The sequence below is a fragment of the Gadus chalcogrammus genome, chromosome 7 (assembly GCF_026213295.1).
Source record: "Gadus chalcogrammus isolate NIFS_2021 chromosome 7, NIFS_Gcha_1.0, whole genome shotgun sequence".
NCBI classification, from domain to species: domain Eukaryota; kingdom Metazoa; phylum Chordata; class Actinopteri; order Gadiformes; family Gadidae; genus Gadus; species Gadus chalcogrammus.
The window spans coordinates 28232568-28240011 of NC_079418.1; positions in this window are offsets into that span (position 1 = coordinate 28232568).

The window sequence follows — 7444 nt, forward strand, 5'->3', positions numbered from 1 at the left end:
GGGTGTGATACATGGGTAAGACGGGCCCCAGACCTGTTGGTCTGTGAGGGATCTGTCGTTGGGCTGTGAGACAAGGGAAGGCCCCTTTGGGGTTGGAGACAAATATGAGGAGTTTGATCAACTCCTCAAGAGTAGTGGACAGAGATAGAGACCGATGTTTGGCAGGGAGGGGAATTAATAAACAGCATGGTATTGAAACACATTAACTGTCTGGCGATTAATACATTCCTCAACACAAACAAAGTTGGGATTTCGTCAGTATGTCTGAGCTGGCAGGCATAAAGGCTGGTTGGTTTATTCGTGAGAGGCTGGAGGGCTTCCCACAATTCCCCAGGCCCCTAGCCCGGAGAAAGTCCAAGTGGAGAGAAGTATCAGTAGCGTTAGCATATGAACATTCAACAACGACTTCTCCACACTCTCTTCCCTTATTTCCCCTGTAGCCGGTGCTGATAGTGGCTGCCCTGGAAAATACAATCATGCCCTTAGCCAAGGAACCTCTACAGGTCCCTTATCTCCTCTCTCTCTCTCTCTCTCTCTCTCTCTCTCTCTCTCTCTCTCTCTCTCTCTCTCTCTCTCTCTCTCTCTCTCTCTCTCTCTCCTCTCTCTCCTCTCTCTCTCTCTCTCTCTCTCTCTCTCTCTTCCAAGCCTCTGGACATCCAGCACATCTACCACCTCCTCCATCACCACCTCCATCAAAACGATCACCTGCATCACAACCACCACCACCACCACCACCACCACCACCACCACCACCACCACCACCATAATCACAACGACCACCTCCATCACATCTACCTCCTCCACCACCATCACAACTACCACCACCTCCTCCACCACCTCCATCACAACAACCACCACCACCTCCACCACCACCTCCATCACAACCACCACCACCACCTCCATAACCACCACCACCACCACCTCCATAACCACCACCACCTCCTCCACCACCTCCATCACAACAACCACCACCACATCCATAACCACCACCACCACCTCCATAACATCCATAACCACCACCACCACCTCCATAACAACCACCACCACCACCACCAGCTCCATAACAACCACCACCACCACCACCAGCTCCATAACAACCACCACCACCACCACCACCACCTCCATAACAACAACCACCAACTCCATAACAACGACCACCACCTCCATCAGCTTCCCCACCACCATCCCCACCACCACTTCCACCAACCCTAACACAACCACCACCGACTCCATCCCAACCACCACCACCTCCATCCCAACCACCACCACCACCACCACCACCACCACCACCTCCATCCCAACCACCACCACCACCACCACCACCACCACCACCACCACCACCACCACCATTATGTCGCCTACACGGGTTGCCGATAGACAGCCCTTGTCTGAAAGCCAAGTTGCACAGCTGCGATCCGATTATATCAGGCGGTTGTTGTCCTCCCCTCCAGAGGTGGAACAAGATGTACTGATGATCCAAAGGAAAATCAATAGCATGGTGCTTCCCGCTCTTTCCACATGCAGCAGATCACAGTGTTAACCCTGCGTCCTAGCAACCCGTGGGTGTAGCGGGCTCCCGGGGGTTAGAGGTTAACTCTTAATCACAACCCCCCCCTCCCTTCCTACCCTGTGTTTACATCAGCCCAGTCACTTGTTCCCACTGGTGCATACAAGTGCCGAGGGATTGAGCAGAAGCCCTGCCCAGGCTGCTCACCCCAGGGTTTATGTGACGTGGCTACTGCCTAAAGTACTTTATCGACCTCTCTTAAAACGTGATTGGTTTGGTTTGGAGACATTTTTCGTTTCGGTTGGTTTCACGCGGAACACACATCGTTTCACCTGCGACGCTGACTTCAGTATGATGTTCAATTTTTTCCACTTTTTTGCTTCCTAACCTCCATATTTTATCAAGAGCCGAATTGTTTCAGATTAGTCTTGTTTACACATAAGACAACATCTCACACATAATTTTCCCGAGGGCCACACCATGTCCTCGATATAAAGAGAAAATAAGTAAAATATCAATACCAGCAACCTCCACCAACAAGATATTTTGTTATGCAATCGATAATCATCAAACAATAATCACAGCTGCGCGCTTCTATCTAAACCTTCATTGGCCTTTTGAAATAAATAGTGAGAGGAACAAATTAATTAATTAACCAATAAAGGTGTTAGAGAGCTCCTGCCGTTCTCTGCATGCAAAGCGATGAGTCTCAGATACAAGAACATACAGTATCGTGTTAGGCCTATTACAGGCATTTATTGTGCAAGAGACGTTTGAGAGGAACGTATTATAAGGACTATACGTACAGACAGAACACATAGTTATATTCCACATCGGTCACTATTATGACTGATCTGTCATGATCGCCTGTCTCTTGTGAAACTGGCTTTGGAAGGCGGTTCTGCAGACCTGGGTTCGAAGATCCTCGGCCTTAGGGTTACGATTAGGGCCGTTGCCCTTCTGGGCATTTCCTCTTGGGAGTTAATTATCCTGCAAGGACGCAGCATGTGTCTTTATATCGGGCACAGACGGGCACTCGCATCCTTGGTTTTGTCCCGCCTCTTGGTCCGGTTCTACATGAGTAGTGTAGTGTATTATATGTGTATCTAATATCTACATGTCATGTTTGTTTGTTATATGTATAACATGTGAAAATGATATGTGTGTTACGTGTGGGTATTATATGTGTATCTAATATCTGCATGTCATGTTTGTATATTAAATGCATGCATAACATGTGAATATTGTTACATGTATGTGTGTTACATGTGCATGTTACATGTGTATATCATCTGTTTATTGCATGTGTATATCCCATCCATTCACTACAAAGGCTCCCCACTGGTTCGATGGAGCTAGTGTAAAACCTCAGTTTACCTCGACTCAGTTGGCTTAATTAAGCCGTGCTACATGTGTTGTTAGGAACTTGTAGTTTAACCCCAGACGACTCCAGCTGGGGTTTATCTCCAAACTGTGATAGCTAACCGGTAACAATAGATGTGAACCCAGCCCCGATAACGATCCATACACAACTGTGATCATTTTTTTTTACTTTTGTTTCGGAGTTTCCAGAAGGAATGATTTTAAAATCAGCGGATAATCCGGGCAAATCCTCAATTTGCTCAAAGGTTAAAGGGGAGGTACTTCCAGAGAAATGTATTAGAAATTTCGTTAAAGGTTCCTGACATTTCCAGAGCGCTTCTAACCGATTCAGACTGGTTTACTGTGAACGTGTCCGGAGTGTTCCTGGAGACGGGGGGAGGCGAACGCCCGGGGGCTGCTCCGGAGAGAATGGTCCATTTTTGGCCGGAGACGGAGGGTGGCATCACGGTGCCAGACGGCGCTGGTGAGTCACACAGTGCGGCAAGAGACTCTGGCTGGGGGGGTCAAAGGTCAGACTGAGACTGAAGGGCCAAACCTGCTCTGATTTCCCCACAACACAAATCACATTCAGACTGGATCATTTCCCACCGGATCTTTGATAATAGCCTTGACTGTATGCTATGAATACTAATAGTGATTCATTAATAATGCTCACAATATAATTGACTGAATAACTAAGATGGAAGATGATCATTTACTCATATTGTTAATATGAATGATATCAAAACAATCTGACTGCACGCACGCGCATGCACACACACATACATGCACACACACACGCACACACACAGAGTTAACTTCCTACATACAAACACACACACCACCAAACACACAATATGGCACACATCCATAAACAGTACTTTATAGGTGGATAATTGAAAAACACATGCCTATTTGTGTTTCTAACCTTCTTCCCTGGACTTCTGCCATTGCCTTGTAGGGTCTCATCATAAACACAGACAGACGGAGAAAGTCTGGAGTACCTTTTTAAATCCCAAACTCATTACGCAGATAAAACAAACTGAATACAATCTTTGAGCCAGTAGACCGCTGAAAAATCAGAGGTGTGTTTGGGTTCACGTGGTTGTTAGGGTGGAAAGCCACTTAGCGGTCCTGCTAGCATTCTGAAGCACTCCTTTTAGGCCAGTTTATTGACTATCATGTTATTCTCTGGTCTGAACCACATTGTAGACTCCTCTTTGATGTGGAGCAGGTAGTGAGGCCCTGGACATGATAAAGGAAGGTTCAGATGGCAGTCTGGATCATCCTTGGAACCCTAAGAGCACTTACCCGAGAGAGAGAGAGAGAGAGAGAGAGAGAGAGAGAGAGAGAGAGAGAGAGAGAGAGAGAGAGAGAGAGAGAGCTGAAGCAGCATAGTGTGTTATTTTTGTCGGTGTGTGTGTGTGTGTGTGTGTGTGTGTGTGTGTGTGTGTGTGTGTGTGTGTGTGTGTGTGTGTGTGTGTGTGTGTGTGTGTGTGTGTGTGTGTGTGTGTGTGTGTGTGTGTGTGTGTGTGTGTTTCCGTGTGTGAATGCTTGTGCATGCATCTACGGACAATATCAGCCTGGGTTACCAACTGGATAACTGTCTACCCTTCACTAAAACATTTGTTATCTAGCACCTTTGTCTTTTGGGATCAATCACGTCGATCGGTGCGGAGCTCGTCTAATCACCACGACCAACATGCTGCATCGGCATTGTCTACATCCACGGCAGGTGAACTGATCCAAAAGACCAAAGTGCTACTTAATGCCATTGTGTCTATTCTTCCTTTATTCCTGTTTAAGGACTGTTCTTTAGCATAAGCATTGAACAGCCAATCGGTGTTGAGCAAGCCCCGGTTGAAAACGTTAACTTCAGCTAAGCTCGCACCCCTAGCCAACCCGGGACATAGTGAAACTTTCTCAACCGTTATTTTTTTGAAAGGGGTCTCCCTGGCCTCTTTAGGCAATACTTTACAAAAGTATGTCTTTTTCGAAGGATATGTTCCAATCTTGTGCGATATTTTTGGCTCTGATGAATTCCATTCCATCCATACAATGCTTGCCAGATTCATGATGTGCCTTTATCTAAATTAAATTATTATATTTTGGGAGCTTAGCTAAAAATTATTTTGCTTTAGCCGACTATTTTATGAACGATCTATGTTTTTACTGTTGACAAGCACTGATCACAGACACACACACACACACACACACACACGCACAAAGATCACAGAAACACACACACACACACACACACACTGATCACAGACACACATACACACTGATCACAGACAAACACACACACACACACACACACACACACACACACACACACACACACACACACACACACACACACACACACACACACACACACACACACACACACACACACACACACACACACACACACGCACACCAATGAATCAAACAAAGACATACCATGGACCCAAGACAGGGATGAGGAGTCTCAATGGATTAAAATGATCAAATAAATGTTAAATCACATTACTGAGGAATTTAAAGCTTGGGAGAAAGACATATTTGTCTATTTTATCAATAGACATTACAGAGACTAACTCTAAATGTGCACGTCCCACACATACTCCCATGCAAACACACGCACACCAACACACACACACACACACACATACTATATTTTACAAGGGCAGACAAATACCCTCGCACACACCCACACACAAACCAACACACACACAGACACACTGACAGACCTCAACACACAGACACACAAACTTTTGTCCTATTCGATTCTCATTATATTTGCCCTGAGAATAATATTGTACATTTATTTCTGCGTTTCCACTCAGCTCCTTTCCTACATTAATCCTGAGATTAAAACGGTGATCATTAATCACCAAGGTCAAGAGTAGAGGTTAATTTCCCAATGGGACTTGATCCCAAAGGATATTAACCTGCACCATCAACCTTCTTCCAATGGGTCCATTGATGGCACTTCATACAAGGACTTGCCAAAAGTTTGCAACAAGGGACTTCTCGCAATGGGAGGTGTGGTCAGACCAATGATAATAAGTCATTGGTAACCGATGGTATGCTGGCCAAATATTTGAAAACGAAAGGAAGGAGGCCATGACAATAAGATTCTTGGATGAACTTTATAAATGGTAAAACACACACTGAGCACTGTGGGAGGGTAAATTGTGCATGTTTCAACGGTAGGCTGGTCTCACTTTTAAGTAGCGTAACCAGCTTCGACCCAAACCGTTTCAACCTAGCTGCAACAGCATTCAGTCCATTCATTCGCCTTCAATTAAGCGTGCAAATGATCGCACAGGTGGCCATTAACAGACAAGGTTATAAAATCTTTCTCTATACCTTACCAGCAGGTCTACTGATTTTATTAAGATGAAAATCCTCGGTTCCCCCTACCCACCTCATTGGGGACATTTTTCAATTGTCTAATCAGGAAGAGATTAGATATGCACTGGAGATTGATATATACACTTGGTTGAATCAGCCACGTTTCATAGAAACTCAGCTTCCAAACAGCTCCTGGGCAGCACTCGGGGCATTGCTATGCTCCCTGCTTTTTCCTTGCCTTGTAAAGTACTGTAAACAAAAAGAAGCGCTTCCACTTCACATCGGGAACATAGTTTAACTTTTAGGGGTTCCCTTTCAAGTGTGTGTTTGAGAGTGGATGACATCATGTGCCCGTCGAGTTCCTCGCTAGCCGTCCATGACACGCCAGCAACATCCAACACACTGGGATTTAAACAGGGACACCAGCAAAAATGTAATGTCAATTTAATTTGAAATGATCTGTGGGTGACACTGAGTGAGGCCAACAGTTGCCAGTCCCTGCTCTAGGCAATTGGATCGTGATTTGACCGGACAAACACCAAATGCAACATACATGCAACTATGCACATTTGAACGCAGCAAGGTGCAATGTGAAGTTTATAACTGCATTATTTATTTCAGCACACCATATTTTCAGAGGACTGTTGTTTGTTCTGAGAGAGAAAAAAACAATTATTATTTTTGGTTCACTTGTGGTCTTTCCCTTCATCTCCTTCCGGTCTCGTTTTATTATTCATGTATTCTTCATCATAAAAACCTCTCAGTTCTTCTGTCTGATTTATTGGATCCATTTTCAACAGCCATCATTCTCCTTCTGTTTCGGCACACTGCTCGATATAAAATACGCTACGAGAGAATAAATATGCATGCAGTTTATAATGGCAGGCTGTTTTTAATGTGAGGTGAGTGCACACTACTTTGGTTATGCTAATGCCAACTGGCATCGAGCTAATGTGTTGGATAAATGTGAATGGAACGCCGAGAGCAACACTCTCAAATTCATGCCTGAGAGACACTTGAACAATCGAATTAGCATCAAGTATTTGGGCATAAATCAGATGTTTGCTGGCACCAGTAATAGACCACACGCCATCAACAAAGGCCAAATAAGTCATTTGTTAGGCAAATGTAAAAAAGATCCATCATTCACGGAAAATGAGGCCTGATTAAGGTCCTTGAAAAAGGTTACAGGTGTTTAAAGTTTTATTTCTGAAATTAATTATCAGGTGTTTT